General features: G+C 42.5%; 1 pseudogene; it reads left to right on the plus strand.

Moving 5' to 3' along the window:
* Positions 1–18,611: 18,611 nt before the first annotated feature.
* Positions 18,612–19,974, plus strand: LOC142449266 (phosphoglycerate kinase 1 pseudogene; annotated as a pseudogene).
* Positions 19,975–20,514: the final 540 nt, after the last annotated feature.

A 20,514-nucleotide genomic window follows, 5' to 3' on the forward strand; every position in this document is an offset into this window, starting at 1 on the left:
TCCTTCCCACCTGGCACTGCTGTAGCAGGGATGCCACAACTAAGTGACTTTAAAGAGCAGACATGGATTTTCTCACCTTTCTGGAAACTAAAGGCTCAAGTCAGATTCTCGGCCAGGTAGATTGCTTTCTTGTCAGTTGTTCGAAAATGCCCTCCCATCTGTCTGACTCCTCGTGACCCTATGGCCGTGGTTCTGAGCATTTCTCATTGGTTCCTTGCCTGGTAGGGGGTCCTCTCCTGGCATCTGTCGGCGTGAAATGTACGGTACATGTGAGAGATTTTGACCAGAATATCCTTTTACAGTCTGGAGGCAGAACATAACCTTGTAACTGGTAGACTGATTACATTATATTGCATCATGGAAGGTAATTTGTTCTCCCTAAAGTCTGCAGATTTGAGCACTTGTTACTCCATTACAACAAGTCGACTAATGTCTGGCCAAACACCTAGAAGCCATCACATAGCCAAATTGGTGCCGAAGGTAAACCAGCACCCCTGCTTCACTACAGACATTTTCCTACTGAGTTGGTAGCTTTCTGTTTCACTAATGCCGCGTGGTGTAATCTTTGTAGGAGGTATTGCAGGCAATAGTTACAAGCCCAAGTCACAGTTAAAAGGATCACTATAACCAGGGTGTGCCTTCTAGGAATAAAGCCATTTACTTATGTACAAAAAGGGCAATATAAGTCACAATGTACTCTTCCTCCTTGAAAGTTTCTTTTAACGTTATAGAAAATGCATCCTAATTTATTTTTAACAGTTTTATTGGTACTTAATTCACATATCACTTGATTTAATAGTTCAATCATATCAAGAAGAGTTGTACAGTCATTACCACAATCAATTTTAGAACATTTTCTTCCGCCACCCACCACTGGTTAAATCATTTTAAAATTAGTTCCCTCTCACTCCCACATACATTGCTTACTCCCTTGCATCAGTTCTTATCTCTAAAATGCACCCCAGTTTCTAAAGCATTCATATGAGAGGGAAGATGTGCATCTTAGAATCCAAGAGATGTAGTAACTATCATTTGATGCGGTTAATTAGCTTTTGTGTTATTCATAAGTTCTCCCCCACTATCCATTTTATCAAACCTCTCATCCGCTGAGCTCAGATAAAGTGAAGACGCATTTCCCATGAATTGACATGGGAAGAATTTTTAGCATTCCCAGTCCCCCCAAATAGCCTACCATATCATACATATATAAACCCAAAATAACACTAGCACACAGTGTTCACAGGACAGTCATAGCTAAGGTGGCTTGAGGCTAAGAGGCTGAGGGCTCGGGGATGCCATCATACTGCGGAGGGTGTGCGTGGTCCCTTAACAGCTAGATCCAAAGCAAACAATGAATACTAGTCTCACTCTTTACTTTTTTTGTGGGGTGGGGGAAAGAATAATCTTCAGATTTCTTCTGGTTAGTGGAAATATAATGTATGCTGTTCATGAAAGTGAAATGGCATAAAGAGAACTTTTGAAAAATTTGGGGTTCCCGTATTTATTTGTATTCTACATAAGCCCTAAGAGTGCTCACATATGTATAAAGCAAAGCTGTTGCCATCTTGTCCATTCTGCCTTGTGGTAACCCCCTGTGTGGAACTGGATTCTTGGCTGTAACCTTTATGGAAGCAGATTACCAGGACTTTTCGACTGTGGTACCCCTAGATGAGTTAGAATCCCCAGTCTTTGAGTCAAGGGCAAACCATATGCATTTCCTAGGGACCTTCCAAATATGTGCACAGACCCACCGGATTACACAGTGCTTTTCTACAGAGGAATTCAAAGCCTATTTAGTCTATGCTTCTCACCTTGTTCATGAAGTGCATGTAAACCATGGTCATGGGGTTGGTTCTAACTCAGAGCAACTCTGCAGGACTTCTGTGACTTTGAACTTGCTCTCTTTTTTTTAGGTGAAGGTTTACAGAGCATATTTTCAGTTTTACATTCAAGATTTATACATATTCTGTTTCATCTCATTTATCGAAATCTCAGAATAACATCACTCATCCCACCTCCTCTCTGTTTTACCGTCTCCATTTCTCCTTATTTCCTAATCCTTTGGCATTTGTCCTTGGATAAATGATGCCTCCTTGATCCCAAACTGTCATCTGTGCATACATCAAGAGTGTTATTTTTCCCCTTATAGGCCCATTGGGTGGCAGGACACTGGGACACTAATGGTGAGCTCAGTACAGTCTCAGGGGTTCCACCAATCTGTGTTAAAGCAGCAAGCCCGGTCTCTTTTATGAGTGTAGTTTATGGGTTTCATTCCAAATATTTCTACCACTCTATCCAACGCCTTCTAATGTGGTTCCTTTCAGAGCAGGTTAGAGATTGGCGGCGAGGCACTGCTGAGTTCTTCTGATTTCAAGGTTGCAGACAACCTCACAGTTCTCCCATGAAGTAGCTGGTGAGTTTGAAATAGTCACGCGGTGGGTGTTCAACAGTCCGACACTTACCCAGCAGCAGCACCACCAAGGCTACGTAGCCTTTTCAGAATCAGGATTTGATTCCAAATTGCCTGATTCTCCGTCAATGTCTGTTTCGGGACAGAGCATCACTGGCAGAGTGGGGCCTGTGAGTCAACAGTTTATGTACCAGGCAACCTTGAACAATGCTTTGCTCCTCTCATCACGAGCAACCTTCCTCCAGAAGTCACGAGTGCCATGTACATGTTATCAGTTCCTTTAGGCCATGACTGTAGCATCATTCAGTGATGAACATTGTCAAACGGGTGGGAAGTCCACCCAGCCATGGTCCTGATGGATGGAGCGATCATCCAGCTAAGCAGGATCTGGATGTGCTTGGGAGTCGGAAGCATTCACTTTTTGATGTTATAGATACTGAAGTAGATAGTTCTGAAGTAGACAGTTCGGTCAATGATAATACCCTGCAAAGATAGGCTAAAGCCTGGGTGCAGGCCCTTAATCCCATCACACTCAGATTTTAACAGGAAGTCATTGTGCTACTTGTCTCCCGTGATTTGCCTGTGGGTATGCTGTACCTGCATCAGCAGCTTGGCCCTTCCGTGGGTGTGACCACTGTCTTGGAGATGGCCAGGGCTACCTCACCTGCCAAGAAATCCTTGCAGAAGGACATAGCCGCATCTGGTGTGTTGGGAAAAGAGGAGGAGGCAGGCCATAGCAAGGATGGGACAGGAACCACCTTTGACTCTGCGCCTCTGTGCTGGAGTCAACATTGCCAAAGCTCCCAGGTAATCCTCACCTGTACTCGGGTTTGACTTGTTGTATACCGGATACTCAGAATTAGTATTCTTGATGTTTCCTGTTTTAACAACTCATGGTGTAGCAGAGGACATATGAAATCTCATTTAGAAATTTCTGGAGCACGTATTGGAATTATCCAAGGTCATAAGCATGTGATATGAGTTAACTAGCTAGTGCGTGAGACTTACTAATAACTTTACATTTAAAGTCTGCTTCATTCCTTCACTTATTTCTTAAGATCCAATTTACTATAGGCTCCGTTCTAAGACTCGGACACTATCATGAGGATTTAGTACTGTGGCAGTTAGATTTTATGTTAACTTGAATCTGTGTGAAAATCCACGAGTGTCTCTTCAACAGAGGAGACCTCACATCACCTGGGGTCAGTTCTTCAAAATGCAGAGTGAGATGACCACTGAGTTGTCAGCATACAATATTGTACTAAGGCCATCCCAAATCCATGGACACGCCTACAAGAGTAACACGTGGCCTTACTGAACTTTAAGTCACGGTGGGTGGTTGCTATCCCAAGTTAGGGAATTGGTGATCTTTGGATTTTGGTTTAGAGCCCATGCTTCGAGGGTTCCCAGTGAATGTTGACCTGGGAGTACCATATATTTACAACTACTTTCATGCCCCTCTTTGCTTTCTTATGAGACATATTAATCTTGTAGACATGGTTCTGCCTTTGTTAACGAGTGTTATTGAAATTTCACTCTATCTCCAATCCCCATTGTATGTGCACTCTCCAATCACTTATAAATAATTTATGTATTGTAGTCTGAATGCAGCCTGTACTTGTGTAATTTCCTTTTTCAGCAGTGGTTTAAATTATATACTCTTAGCCAAATTAATGACACTATTAATAGAATTATCTTATGGCCCCAGGGGGATGAATTATAATAGTCTCTATTATAAAATAATAATGTCTCTAAAATCAACCAGAGATATGTAAAACCATAGACATATGAATGGATTGGGGGCTCATACTTAATTCCAGCCCCATTCTAAGAACAAATTGTATAGATGAGAGTAGAAGTTCAAAATCCATTATGTGGGGTCCCCACATGGATTAAATCGCTGGTGATCCCCCTCTGACCATTGTTGAAGGATGAGAACAGCCTTGTATCATGCAAAGAACATTGTAGTCAATTATGGCAGATATAGTTAGGTTAAAATGTAATACCTTATCATTGGACCTCCTTGTGAACCATTTTAAAGTAGTTTCAGCTTTTAAAATGTTCTTTCTTTTCTTTTTTAATGATTACAGGGCTTATTAAGGAAGTGAACAGGTTGCAGTGCCATTGAGATTTGCTGACGATATAATTGTTCATCAGGAGAAAGCTCGCTCAGGACTGCTAATAAATGTCCAAAGGTCACGGCCACTCCACCATGGGCCCCAACCCAAAGTCACTTGGCTCAAAATGCAGGAGTCGCCAAACCCAGCGCCCTGAATAAAGTGCCTAGAGATACCCCACTCCACAAGGCAGCCTCCTGCCCCAAGCACGCCGCTGTACTTGCTCTGGGGGTGGGAGGTCCAGCGCCGGCTTCGCCCTGGTTCGTGGTTCTGCTGTTGCTCCTCTGAGTGTCTTCGGGATCCAGGGAGCTCAGGGCCTTCAATAAGGGAGACCTGGACTCAATTCCCAGCCAGCGCACTTCATGCCTAGCTCATCAGTCGCTCCTGGGTCGGTGGGACTGCTGGTTCCGTCGTGCTGGTCATGTGCTGGGCAGCTCACTGCCAGGTCAGCAGCTTGAAGCGGCCTGCGGCTGCTCGTGATCAATCCCAGCAGCTCAGGGAGACTTCTGGTCTGTCACTGTTCTGGGAGTAGTGTGCCGGAAGTGCCTGAGTGGTTCACACTGCCGAGCACCTGCACCGGTATCTCTTGCGCATCACATTTTGAACAGAGTAGCAAACAGGCAGAGGCAACTTGTTGCCTGTTTCCAACATGCATGAGATTTGGTTGCTCTCCAGTAGATACCATTTTCTGCTTTCTCGTTGAGGCTTTTCTGTGTTTTTTTAGTCATTGGTTTTTGTTCGCTTGCTTTGTATGATTTTGTGTGATTGTGTTCTGTATAAGATTCTGTAGGAGAAATCTAGAGTAAGTAGATGCACAGAGACAGTAACTGGACAGCCCACGGAAGTGGAGGATGGGAGAAATGAGTCTAAGAAAGTGTTTCGCAATGATTGTGATGATGATTGCACATATCTTCTTAATTAGATTGGACAATTAATTATATGATATGTAAAGTATATGCCAGTGTGTGTGTGTGTGTGTGTGTGTGTGTGTGTTTTACTGTACGACTAGAGTCCAGTCTATCAGTTAGGTCACAGTCTGATGATGCCTCCTTGTGGGTGTGGCCTTTATATAACCGGGACATTGGGAACTACTTCTTCTGGCCCTTTACCCTCCCTTCTTGCTGGCCTCTATGACTGCCTCGTAGCCCCTGTCCTTGGTAAGATCTAAAAGTCTACCGTAGCCTCTCCATGCTTCTCATGGTTCTTCCCAAGAAAACCACTCACATTTTCTGCCCTCTGCAAGTGCTTTCTATCACATTTATTATTGTTAGCCATTGTGCTTGGATTTGTGTTCCTATTTGGATGAATGGGCTTTCATTATTAGTTTTACAGGCTATTGTAGCAGCCAAAGCCCCTAGGGGCCCCAATTTGCACTTGACAATCAGCTAAAAGGCTGGTGGCTTACACTTGCCTGTGACGTTGCTGGAGGAAATCCTGGGGATCTGCTTCTGAGATGACAGCCCAGCAAGCCCTGTGGAGCATGTCTACTCATAACACCCGGGGTTGCCATGAGTCAGAATCGGCTCGATGACAGCAGGTTTGCTTTTCTGGAGGGTTGGGGGGTTGGGGTTTTGTTTGTGCGTTACATGTAAAGTAATGCGATGTAGGCATTACAGTTTGAAGCAAAACTTTCTTCAATATACCAAACACATATACACATCAGAAATGAAATCTTTTTCAAATCCAGTCTGTTGGTTGGAACCAGATGCCTGAATTCACATCTGGTTTCTGCCATTTTACTTGCTGTGTGATCTCAGACACGTGACTTGGTTTTCCTCATCTGTAATATGGGCATAGTAACACTAGGGGTGCTGTCGGTATGAAATGAAATGAGGTATAAGGTATATAAACTGGTCAGGTTAGTGCCTGCTGACTGTTTGCTGATGGGACACAATGAAAAATGAAAAGAAACAGCTGTAAACACTCCCATTTTCACTACTATACTATTTCATAAACAAATAGCATACTACAGTTTTATCAAGTTTTAAAAAGTAACTCTTTTTTCATTTTATTAGGGGCTCATACAACTCTTATCACAGTCCATACATATACATACATCAATTGTATAAAGCACGTCCGTGCATTCTTTGCCCTAATCATTTTCAAAGCATTTGCTCTCCACTTAAGCCCTTTGCATCAGGTCCTCTTTATTTCCCCTCCCTTCCCGCTCCCCCCTCCCTCATGAGCCCTTGATAATTTATAGATTGTTTTTTTGTCATATCTTGCCCTATCCGGAGTTTCCCTCCCCCGCCCCCTTCTCTGACGTCCATCTCCCAGGGAGGAGGTCACATGTGGATCCTTGTAATCAGTTCCCCCTTTCCAACCCACTCACCCTCTACTCTCCCAGCATCGCCCCTCACACCCCTGGTCCTGAAGGTATCATCCTCCCTGGATTCCCTGTGCCTCCAGCTCCCATATGCACCAGTGTACAACCTCTGCCCTATCCAGTCCTGCAAGGTAGAATACGGATCATGGTAGTTGGGGGGAGGAAGTAACTTTTAATGCTTGTTTCCTGTTGTAATCTTGAGAGGTAGTTACAATGGGCTAAGACAAGAAAGTGACACACAGAGACCAAGGTGTTTCAGTTTTGCTGTTTTCCATCCATATAGAAGGCTCAAGGAATCCTGGTGGTGTGGTGCGTTAAGCATCAGCTGCTAAGCATAACGTTTGAATCCGCCAATTGCTCAACAGGGGACAAATGAGTCCTTCTGCTCTCATAAACATGTACAGTCTCTGAGTCCACTGGAGTGGGAATGGGCTCACTCAATGGGAGGATGGGAGGTGGATAGAAGACTCAGTGGCCAATTCTAGGACACCATCTCCTCTAATTCATGTAGAATCAAAGGCAGTGTTCTGTCTGCTAAAGAGATGTCCACATCATTTATTACTCATATGAAACTAAATTTTATAGTATAGCATTTATTTTTCTCTTATCACAAAAGTAATAATTGTTCTGCAGAAAGTACACAAGAACCCAGAAAAAAAGTCATGATCTCAGATACTGGCTAACATGTGGTATTTATCCTTTTTTACATAAGTGAGCATAAATATAGAGACATATATAATTTTTTGCCCAACTGGAATAACTACACAATATTATTTTTAAAAAGTAATTTATGATATTGAGAAGATTTTTCCATGTCATTAAAATTCTTCTAAAACATGAATCCTTGTATTGGAATGAGTGAGATATGTCAAAATAGAAATATTATTTTTTTTAAAATAAAACATGACTCTTCAGGCTCTCTGATATTCCATATTCATCCGAAGTCCCCATGGATCTAAAGACTTACTGGGTTAAAATAGCATTATCTTTAAAGTACAGATTCAATACAATCCCTATCAAAATCCCAGCTGGCTTTTATGTAGAAACTGCGGCGGGGGCGGGGGTGGGGGGGGGGAGTTCCAAAACTACTATAGAAATGTCAAGTCCTCCAAATAAGCAAAACTTTCTTTAGAAACAAAAACAAACAAAGTCGGAGGGCTCAGACTTGCAGATTTCAGAACTTATTACAAAGTTACGGGAATCAGGAGACTGTGGCACTGAGATCAATTAGACATATGCATCAGTGGAATGAAATCTATGGTCCAGAAATACGCTTTTAAAATTATGATCAGTTCGATGAGGATAGAATAGCCTTTTCAATGACCACATACAAAAAAAGAAAGACAGAACCTTTCCATTGCAGTTTACACAAAAATTAATTCCAAAAGCATTATACACCTAAAACTATAAAAATCTCTGTGACTTTAAGTAATATTTTTCATGAAACACTAAAAGCACAAATGATAAATGAAAAAAAGAGCTACATTGGACACAACTGCATTTTTAAAAATGTGGCTGTAAGAAGTGAAAAGACAACCTTCAAAATGAGAGAAAATATTTGCAAATTATATAGTTGATAAAATTTGCATTCCAGATTATACAAAGAATTCATAACTCAGTAATTAATGACATTCCATTTAGAAATAGACAAAGGCTTTAAATAGATATTTCTCCAAAGAAGGGATACAAATTGCTGATAGAAGCATGAAAAGATGCTCAATCTCACTCATATTAGAGGAATATGAATCACAACCACAATGCGACAGCATCTCACACCTACTCTCGTTGTCATTAAGGTCTCTCATAGAGACCCTACATGGCAGAGTCATTTTTCCACTGAATTAGTATTGAAGTAGGAAAGCCTGGCAAGAAATACGAATCACTTAAGAATTCATCTCTTTAAGTACTCAAAAATCCACTGTTACTGAGTCAATTCCAAGCCTTAGGGTTCCTATCAGACAGCAATAGGTCAGCATAGAACTGCCTCATGGTTTCCAAGGCTGAAACTCTTTGCTGAAGTTTCTTACTCCTGCAGAGGCACTGAGGGATTAAAACCATGGATCTTTGGGGTAGCAGCTGAGTACATAACCGGTGAGCCACCAGAGTTCTTTTCACACCCCCTAGATTGGGTGTGAAGGAGCCCTGGGGGTGCTCAACAGGAGAAAGACACAACTGTCTGCTCCCCTACGGGGCAGTTCTGGTCCTACTGGGTTGTTATGGGTCACAATTAACTCAATTATGGAGTTGGGAGTGGGGTGGGGGGTGATGGGTATAAGTTTAAAACAAACATAATAACAAATGTTAGTAAGGATGTGGGCAAATTGGTACCTTCATTCATTCTTGATTAGAATGCAAAATGGTACCATAACTTGAAAAAAATACTTTTCATTTCTCAAGGAGTCCTGGTGGTATCATGGTTCTGTGTTGGGCTTTCATCTGCAAGGTTGTCAGTTCAAAACCACCAGTTGCTCAGAGAGAGAGAAACAGGGCTTTTTACTCCCACAAACAGTCTCAGAAACCCCTAGGGGAGTAGCTATGAGCTGGTATTGACTGGATAACCATGAGTTTGAGTGACTTACTAGTTCCTCAAAATGTTCAACACACTACAGAATTCTCTATATAACAGAGAGAATGAAAAACGTGCTCACACAAAATGTACACACGAATGCTCATAGCAGCTTTATTCACAATAGCCAAAAAGTGGACACAATTGAGAAATCCACTGAGAAATGGATTTTTTAAATGAGCATTTCACCTCTGTAAAAGGGAATCTTTTTTAGCCATATAAGGGAACGGAGCACTGATACATGCTACAACATGAGTGAGCCTTGAAAACATCATACTAGGTGAAATGAGGCAGGCATTAAAGGCCACATGTTGTATGATTCAGCTTTTATGAAATGTCCAGCATAGATAAATTTATAGAGTCAGAAAGTCGATAATTGGTTGCTTATGGTGTGGCTAGAGAAGTAGGGAGTGACGTCCAGTTAGGGTGGGATTTTCTTTTGGTTGATAAATGTTTTAAAATTTATTATAGTGATGGTTGCATCATTGAATATCCTAGGAATCATTGAATTGTAAATGATAATACTAGTAATAATAAATTTCCATGTCAGGATTCTGAATGTCCTATTTCAGTGGTATGCCCATCCCTGGATCAATCAACTATGGTCAAGACAGGGGAGTTACATTTTTCTGACTGTGTTTGCTTTCTTAAGTACGTGGGTGGAACGGACGATGCATAACTAAATATTTTCTCATACAGAGCACGCTAGAAGATTGGTGTGATGGATATGAATATCTTCTATTAAATTTACCCTGTTCTTCTCCAAGCTAGACTTCCTTGTTATAATCATTATCGGATATTATAATGAAGACTTTGACTTACGGACAGGTTTTCCTTTTGTCTCTAAAGAGACACTTTCACAAAGGCTGTTATAAAAGTGGCAACTAACGTTTGCTTTATTTGCCTCTCCTCTCAGAGCCTAAATACTCCTCTGGGGAATGCCACCTGGAGATTGTGGCCATAGCCCATAAGTTTAATGACTAACCTTTAATTCATAGCTGGCAAAATCCATTCTTGAAGCATCTAAGCTAATCAGCCTTTTCCGACAATGCTAATCAATTGCTCTGCAATCTACCTTTGGCTTAATTACTCTTGCACTACATTACAGTTTCAAAATGTCACGAATCCTCTTCTGGAAATGCAATAAATCATTTCTCCATGGTGTTAGCCGAGAGCCTGTTATTCTCTCACAACTGACCTTGGCTGCATGACATTGAAATTGATCATTAACCACAGTGTGGTACAGCATCGTAGACAAAGCAGCTTCAATAAGAAGCAGTGAAAATAAACAGATAAATAAGCGGTACACAAAACTACAGGGAGACTTTTCAGCATGTTTTCTTCTTCACTCGGAAATAGCTGGGCACTGTCGGATGTTGTTTAGAAGGGTTTACATGCACACAATTGCATTTTCTCAAAACAGCTGAGTTCTGACGCTTCCTGCGTTTTCAAAATTCCACGATCTCAGCAGAAATCTAACTTATCACTCTGTAGATTCTGAACCCAAAAATGACTGCTCTGTTCTTGATGGTCTTCCCCAAATGAAAAAAAATTTTAAATCCCAAATACTTACAAGGAATTCATAAGAAAGGAATTCAGTGTTGAGGTTAAGAACCAGGTTTCCAGTTGGGCCTCCATCAGTCCTGATGGCACATATGGTTTGAATTGCAGGAATAATTCTACTTTGGCCCATTGGGTCACGATGGGTCAGAATTGATTTGAGGGCAGTATTTTTTTTGCTTTTCCCTCTTGGATCAGAATCTGCATTTTTAACAAGAGCCCCAGGTATGTGCACGTAAATGCGAGCAGTCATTTCGTAAGTCTGCTGTAACAATTTCACAAACTAAGTGGCTTCACACAACTGAGATTTATTCCCTCATAGTTCTGGAGACTAGAAATTCAAAATCTAGGTGACAGCAGGGCCATGCTCTCCCGAGGCTCTAGTCAAGGGTCTGTTCCATGTCTTCCTCTGAGCTGTTGAAGTGGCCCGCTTTGCTTATGCATCCGTAACTGATCTCTGCCGCCTCCGTGGGTACACGGAGTTTTCCTCATGTGCCTATCTCTCAACTCCTCTTCTTAAAGGAACACCAATCTGATTAGGGCCCACCCAAATGTCCTCACCTTAATTTGATTACTTCTGCAAAAATTCTGTTTCCAAATAGTTACACTCTAGTTAAGACTCCTATCTTGTTGAGGAACATAATTCAACCCAAACCTTTTGGTTTTACAGAATTTTACAGATAGATTTAGAGATGGATAGATAGACAAATGAATGGAGAGGTAGATAGATTTTGTGTGTGTGCATGTGCGTGAGAGAGAAGCAGAGAGAGAGAGAGACTTTTCATCTTGCAACCAAGTCAAAAGGCACTTCTATCAGAAAATCTTAAGTGCCTGTTATTCCAGTATTGGGCAAACCACAACTACAATGTTCCCTTCAAAAATATAGAGTAGGCAACAAACACTGTGGACTACCAACCAACAGGAAAACCAGAAACAGGACTAGCTTTGATACCAGAGACCGCAGTTTCCTGGTCTCGGAGCAGTGGAGCACGTTAGCAGGATGCCAGCAGAGTGCATGCTCCCCAGAGCCTCGTTCTGGCCTAACTTTGGAGCGACTGTCAATGAGCTTCGCAAATATTTGTATCTGCTTTATTGGATCCAAAGCTCCCCCTGACATGAGGCCAACTGAAAGCTGCAAAATGCTCTGGAATGAGAGAGCCAATTTAGAGTTCTGATTTGTGAGATGTTTAAAGACAGAGCAGGTGGCCAATATTTTGCATCATAATGTTTGTGAGTCTGGCTTGGGGGTTTGGAAGGACTGTAGTAAAAGCCGGTCCTTCATAGATCATGATAACATTATTCTCCACAACCCTGTGACCAGAAGTGCTGCTGGTACCTGGCCGGCTACCCACTACCAGCTGCTCAGAAAAGGATCACATTAGAAGATTCCAAATAGAACAGGAGAAAATGGGGAAGAAAACCCCAAATCATAAAGGAAATCAAGCTTACTAGTCTGATAGAGACTGAGGTTCCCCAAGATGATGGCCCTTACTCAGCCATGAGATCTGGAACTGAATTCACCCCATATTAGAATAATCAACCATTGAAGATTTCTAAAGGGAGTTGGAAAAACAAGAGGAAAGAGAACAGAAAATACAAGGACATTGAAAGGATTATAATTGATGAGTTGAAACAAAAGGTATATTAATTTTTAAAAAACATTTTATTAGGGGCTCATACAACTCTTATCACAATCCATACATACATCAATTGTGTAAAGCATATCTGTGCATTCCTTGCCCTCATCATTTTCAAAGCATTTGCTCTTCACTTAAGCCCTTTGCATCAGGTCCTCTTTTTTTTTTCCCCTCCTTCCCGGTTCCCCCGTCGCTCATGAGCCCTTGATAAATTATAAATTATTATTTTGTCATATCTTGCCCTGTCCGACGTCTCCCTTCACCCCCTTAAAATTGATGATCTGCTCTGTACACCTTCACCAAATTCACGATAAAAAGTTAAACATAAATAAATACGTGAATAAATAATTTTAAAAATCCCAGTGGAGATCAGCGGCTACTAAAGATCAGTGGTTCAAGCCGACCAGCTGCTTCAGGAAAAGTTGTGGCAGTCTGTTCCTATAAAGATTTACAGCTTTGAAAATGTGATTGAGTGGTTCTAGTCTGTTCTTTAGGGGCATTATGATTTGGAATCAACTCAGTGGCAGTGGGCTTTGAGGGATTAAAAGAGGAGGGCATATAATGGCTGGTGGGGTTTGATCAAGTGCAGTGTATTTGAGAGAAATGACTGAGAGCCCAAGGGAAGGTGAGCATGACAGTGGGATAGGAGGAAGGTGAAGGAAATAAAGAAGAAAGTTGGGAAAAGCTAGCTATAAAAGTATTTCTATAGACATGTATATATGTAAATATATTACTGTATAATGAAAGGACAGAGGCCAATGTACATACATTTATATGTTGAGTATTAAGATAGCAGACAGACTTTGGGCCTTGATTCAACACTTGGTTCTAATAACCTGGCACTTTTTGATACTCACCTTCCCGACATGATCTCTAAAGACAAAATAGGTGCATAAGCAAATGTGGTAAAAAAAATCAGATGATACCTGGCTATCAAAAGATGCGGCATCTGGGGTCTTGAAGTTAAACAAGCAGTCATCTAGCAGGGAAGCAAATAAGTACACATATAAGAAACACACCAGCCTGTGTGATCATGAGGTTTTGACAGGATCAGATATCAGGCATCAGAAGATCCTAAACAAACGTATTGATGTGAGAGAGGGGGGTTGGAATGGAGACCCAAAGTCCATCTGTAGACAACTGGACATCCCCCCTCAGAAGGGTTACAAGGTACGTTTTGCCCAAGGTGCAGTATAGCACCGACGAAATAAACACCGGTTCCTGAATACTGCCTCCCTGCCACTACCATGACTCAGTTCTACTTTGCAAATTGGGCTAGACTGGAGTACACACATTGATGTAGATAAGAGCTCTCGACACATGGAATTCAGGACAGATAAAACTCTCAGAAACAGGAGTGGGAGTAGCGATATCATGAGGGTAGGAGAATGTGGGGGCAGAAGAGGGGGGAAGAGGGAGAAAAGGGGAGCCCACCTTAAGGTTGGATATATAGCCCACCACCCAGGGGGATAAATAACAGAAAAGTGAGTGAAGGGAGACAATGGACAGTGTAAGACATGAAAGAACAACAATAATGTATAATTGATCAAGGTTTCACGGTGGTGGGAGGGGGAGGGAGGGAGGGAAAAAAAGAGTTGATACCAAGGACTCAAGTAGAAAAAAAATGCTTTGGAAATGTTAATGGCAGCATGTGTACAAGTGTGCTTCATACCATTGAATGATGGATGGTTGTTGGATTTGTAAGAGCCCCCCAATAAAATGATTTTTTTTAATAAATTAAAATTGTAATTAAACATTTTTAAAAAGAGGTTGTTTCATAAATGATTAGTTTTCCTAACCAGACTCTCATACTTTAATAAGCATTTAGTAGGAAGATTATTTGCCTAATTTGAAATTTTCAACTGCCCAGAATGCCTCCATACTTCTTAAATTGCTTTTGCTTTTACCTGGTGCTTCTTAAAAACTGCGAGTGGCTGTGTAGAAAAGAGGACAATGACTGCCCATCCATCCCCTGTCTCACCCTCTTCCTGGGCACCTGGGGAGAGTAGACTTCCCAGACCCCTGTCACCTATGTGAGACCATGTGACTGATTCCTACCAATGAAACACAGTGACAGAAGCACTGTGAAAGTAACACGTGGAAACTCTGGAGGGTGGAGTGCTGGTCTCCATGCGCCTTTGCCTGGCTAGAGTGCCCTGAAGGCGCTGTTGTTGTGATAGTGGCTCAGTTTATCAAATAGAAGGGAGTCCCCACTGACCTGCAGTGGACTTTGCATGAATGAGTCATTTTGTCTACTGACTCTCTGAGCCGTCAGAGTGTGCCTCTTGTGGACTCCTGCAGTTATTTGCCATAGTAAGACGTAAGTGATCAATAGCATGGAAGTGTGAGCTGGAATATTAAGATAGTCTAAGAGCTGTGGATTTAGAATTAGAAGACTGATTATAATCTTAACTCTAATGCCTAATAGATGTGTGGTGTTAGGGAAAGCATTAGCTATCTGTAGATCTAAGTAAAATTAGATTCTGCTGAATAATTCCCAAGATCCCTCCATCCCCAACTGTTTTGTTTTATTTTTTTTTGAAATCCCAAGGTGATTTTATACTATTATCATAAAGCTCCTCCTTCCTCCTCTCTGACTGATTAGTGGAAATGATTGACTCCTGTGTATATATTACGCAAATCTTAAAGGATACTCTTTATAAAGTGCCCTACAACCAATTGTTGCAAAAATGTTCTGTAGTTACCAGCAAACCAATTGCCATCAATATATTCTGATCCGTGTCCTTTGAACTACCCTCATAGTGTTTTCAATGATTAAATTTTCAGAAATGTATCACCAGACCTTTCTTCCAAGGCACTTCTAGGAGAACTCAAACCTCTAAAGTTTCCACCAGCAGGCAAGTGCATTGATTGTTTACACTGCCTGCTGTATTATGGGTCCTGCTTCACTGCCACTGTAGAAGTTGTGGGTTTGAGTCCACCAGCCACTCCCCAGGAGAATGCTGTAATCCACTTTGGTGTCCTATAGGGTACTTCTACTCTCTCCTGCAAAGTTACCCTGTGTTAGGATCAACTGGACAGCAACAGGGTTTGCTTGTTTGTTTCTTTCTTTCTTAAATAGGCTTTGTGTTTGCCTGACTTATTTATCCTGTGTTATTCACAGTTGACTCACAGTGAGCTGGATTTGGGTCAGTGTTCACAGGTAAGAGAAACTTTTTTTTTAATCATTTCTATTGGGGGCTCGTATAATTCTTATCACAATCCATATACACATCCATTGTGTCAAGCACATATGTACATTTGTTGCCATCATCATTCTGAAAACATTTGTCTTCTACTTGAGCCCTTAATATCAGCTGCTCTTTTTCCCCTTTCCTCCCCACTTCCCCCTCCCTCATTAACCCTTCATCATTCATTAATTATTATTATTTTGTCATATGTTACACTGTCCAACATCTCCCCCTGCCCTTTTCTCTGCTATCCATCCCCAAGGGAGGAAGTGGTTCCCCCTTTCTACCCTACATTCCCTCCACCCTCCAGGCATCACCACTCTCACCACTGGTCCTGAAGGAGTTTTCTGTCCTGGATCCCCTGTGTTTCCAGTTCCTATCTGTACCAGTGTACATCCTCTGATCTAGCCAGATTTGTAAGAAGGTAGAATTGGGATCATGATAGTGGGGGGCGGGGGAGAAGCATTTAAGAACTAGAGGAACATTATATGTTTCATCGCTGCTACCCTGCACCCTGACTGGCTCATCTCCTCCCCACAACCCTTCAGTGAGGGGGTGTCCGGTTGCCTATAGATGGGCTTTGAGTCTCCACTCTACACTTACCCATTTTTACAATGATATGATTTTTTGTTCTTTGATGCTTGATACCTGAACCCTTCAATACCTCATGGTCACACAGACTGGTGTGCTTCTCCCATGTGGGCTTTGTTGCTTCTGAGCTAGATGGCCGCTTGCTTATCTTTAAGCCTTTAAGAGCCCAGATGCTATATCTTTTGATAGCTGGGCACCATCAGCTTTCTTCGCCACATCTGGTTATGCACATGTTTGTCTTCAGTGACCATATCAGGGAGGTGAGCACCCACTGATATGATTTTTAGTTCTTTGAAACTTTTGAAGGGCTGTCATCCTCAAATTGAAGGACATGCCCTCAAGGTCAGTCATAAAAACTGAACTGCTTTATCCCTAATAGATGCTTTTCTACCTAGAATTAACAGGAGTCCAATCTCCAACTAGCATACTGGGGAACGGAGTAGATGACAGCAGGAAAAATGCATCCTATCTGGGATTTTAGGAGCTGTCTCTGCCCTTTGAATGGGAAAGTTACTGTTTACTGGGTTATTTGTGTGCAGATTTAGGGGGGGGGGCGTTTCCATTTTCTCCCAACCCTCCTTTTGTTTTCCAAGCTCAGTGCTGTTGCTGTGGTACCCAGCCCCTCCCCCGCTGCTATGACTGGGGTTTCTTTCTGTCCTTTCCTCCCTTGCCTTTGACATAGCCGATTTCATGTTGAAGAAACGGGGCCCATGGCAGACAACTAGCTATACTCTCCTCCCTCCCTCGGGAAAAAGAAAAAGATATGAACTCTGCATATTTGAAGTGAAAAACAGCTGATTATAGGTTTTCAAAATGCTGAGCTCTCCTTACTGGCCTGTGGGAAAGTAGCAAGTCACTGGAGTGGGAAGCAGGGAGAGAATTGGGGTTAGAAAGGGCTCCACGTAAAGAGCAAAGATGTGGATGCCTGGACGGTGCTAGGTTGCTCACGGAATGAACACATCCTTACAACTTGGTCCATCTTTGTAGAGTGCTTCTGAAAACAATGCACTTTCCCAGGGCCTGCCTGACTATGGAGAGTGTCTTCTGGAGGCTGGGGGCGGGGGGAGCAGCTATTTCAGCTGCTGCCAGGGCCTCCTCCTCCCCTGATGTTCCTAGATTCACCGTGGGGGGTCTGCTGTTGAGTGAGCCACTCTTTCAGAGGGAAAGCCCTTTTGTCAACCTACTTGGACTTCCCAGCTCAAATGCATATTCAGGAGCTCCAGGGAACAAAACCGGCCCATCCCCAGGGAAACAGCAGCGACAACTGCTCTTTTGCTCCACTGTAGACACAGAATAGATTGTCCTCATTTTTTTCACAAGGCCTGAAAGTCTGAGGACAGATGTTAAAGTAGGAGATATACAGCAAGATGTTGGTGCTTTGGGAATGTGTGTGTGTGTGTGTGTGTGTGTGTGTGTGTGTGTGTGTACCATTTGCTTTTATATTGCAGAAGAAGTTTGGAAACCTAGATGCTTCTAAATTGTCCCTTAACAAGTTTTGATATAAATCAATAACTACTGCTATTGAATATAATACTTTTTCCCAATAAGCCATTTTAGCAGAAACTTGTTCAAATTTTAGTTGTATGTTACAGTAACTTAGCTCATTCTTCTGATACCCTTGAAGTGTAGCTTTTTAACTACACATTAATCTTACTTTTATTCTTTAGCTTCTAGCACTCTTTTGGGGTCCTTGCCTACCCTGAGTTCCTCTTTTTCCACATTCAAGTGAATTTCAATTATTTTTCTCTCTCTGTTGCTTTCTCCCACTCTTTGTTCTCCAGTACGAGATCGCTGTCTTCCCTCCCTTTCTGGGGAGACCTCTATTCCTCTGTCCTTTGAATTCAGTTGTTTTGTAGGTTTAAAAAAATGGCCAAAAGAAGGGCAGCTACTGTCCTGACTCACCCTCTTTCTTGGTTCTTTTTCCTTTTATTTCCTTCCCAGTTTCTTTCAGAATCTAAATCATTTATGCTTGTTTTCACTCCACTGGTAATTGTCAAGAATTACACTTACATTACAAAACATTTGGCTACTTGGTTTTGAAGAAGTTAAAATTTATCACTTTTTGACGTTTTTGCTAAAATCAAGTGAAGAATTAAAATTCATTTGATTCCGGCTCTGCTTTCCACATGCTGCCGGAGGGCTCCTCGCTTGTCCTGCTTCCCGGCGCTGCCACTGCCTAGCTCCAAGCCACTCGCCACTGCTGCATTGCCAAGATGTCTCTTTCTCACAAGCTTACGCTGGACAAGCTGGACGTGAAAGGGAAGTGCGTGGTCATGAGGGTGGACTTTAATGTTCCTATGAAGAATAACCAGATAACAAACAACCAGAGGATCAAGGCTGCCATCCCAAGCATCAAGTTCTGCTTGGACACTGGAGCCAAGTCAGTTGTTCTTATGAGTCACCTGGGCCGCCCCGATGGCATCCCCATGCCTGACAAATACTCCTTAGAGCCTGTTGCTGTAGAACTGCAATTTTTGCTGGGCAAGGATGTCTTTTTCTTGAAGGACTGCGTGGGCCCAGAGGTGGAGAAAGCCTGTGCTGACCCAGCGGCTGGGTCTGTCATCCTGCTGGAGAACCTCTGCTTCCATGTAGAGGAGGAAGGGAAGGGGAAAGATGCTTCTGGGAACAAGGTGAAAGCCAAGCCAGCCGACGTGGAAGCCTTCCAGGCTTCCCTTTGCGAGCTCGCGGATGTCTATGTGAACGATGCTTTCGGCACTGCTCACCGAGCTCCCAGTTCCATGGTGGGAGTGAATCTGCCACAGAAGGCTGGTGGTTTCTTGATGAAGAAGGAGCTGAATTATTTTGCCAAGGCCTTGGAGAGCTCAGAGAAACCCTTCCTGGCTATCCTGGGCAGAGCTAAAGTTGCAGATAAGATCCAACTGATCAATAATATGCTGGATAAAGTTAATGAGATGATTATTGGTGGTGGATGGCTTTTACCTTCCTTAAAGTGCTCAATAACATGGAGATTGGCACTTCTCTTCTTGATGAAGAGGGAACAAAGATTGTCAAGGACCTAATGTCCAAAGCGGAGAAGGATGGCATGAAGATTACCTTACCTGTTGACTTTGTCACTGCTGACAAGTTGGATGAAAATGCCAAGACTGGCCAAGCCACCATGGCCTCGGCATACCTGCTGGATGGATGGGCTTAGACTGGGGTCCTGAGAGCAGCAAGAAGTCTGCTGAGGCTGTTGGTCGGGCTAAGCAGATTGTGTGGAGTGGACCGGTGGGGGCATTTGAATGGGAAATTTTTGCCCAGGGAACCAAAGCTCTCATGGATGAGGTGGTCAAAGCCACTTCCAGGGGCTGCATCGCCATCATAGGTGGTGGAGACATTACCTCTTGCTGCGCCAAATGGAACACTAAGGACAGAGTCAGCCACGTGAGCACTGGAGGTGGTGCTAGTCTGGAGCTCCTGGAAGGTAAAGTCCTTCCTGGGGTGGATGCTCTCAGCAGAGTTCAGTGTTCGCCGGCCCTTGGTTCCTGTGCAACTGAGTGCTTTCTTTCATATCTCCACTTGGTATTAGCGAAAATCGTCTCCCATGTCAAGATTCAGCCAGTGGCCGAGAGATGAAGCACCAGGAACCCATAACTGATGCACAGAACCTCAGCTCCTCTTTACCACACCTTGGCTTTTCCCACATCGTTCAAGTTCCATTTGAATTTGTAGTGGCTAGCCCGTTGTGCTTTCTAGGTGTATGTTTATGTTTTGCCGCTTAAAGTAGGCTGTGTTAGTCCTCTGGGAGCAGCTTACTCCGGTCAGCTTTGCTGCTGTTTCATTACTGTCATGGAAAGATGATGAAGTCCAGTGTTAGGTAGGGGAACAAGTCGATGATCTGTTAAAGGAACAATAAAGTTGTCCATTTAAACTGAAAAAAAAATTCATTTGATTCCTATAAGAATGAAAATCTTCCTTGAATCTTGGTAGGATCCAGAATGGTAAAACAAAACTGTAATTGCCAGTATCTCCTTTAAAAAATAGTTTTATTGGTGTATAATCCACATATGCAATTCAATAATTTAATCATATGAAGAAAACTTGACTAATCATCACCTCAATCAATTCGCGGACATTGTCTTATTTCTTGTGCTCATTATTATTAGCTCCCCAATT

Source organism: Tenrec ecaudatus, chromosome 5, assembly GCF_050624435.1.
Source record: "Tenrec ecaudatus isolate mTenEca1 chromosome 5, mTenEca1.hap1, whole genome shotgun sequence".
Classification (NCBI taxonomy): domain Eukaryota; kingdom Metazoa; phylum Chordata; class Mammalia; order Afrosoricida; family Tenrecidae; genus Tenrec; species Tenrec ecaudatus.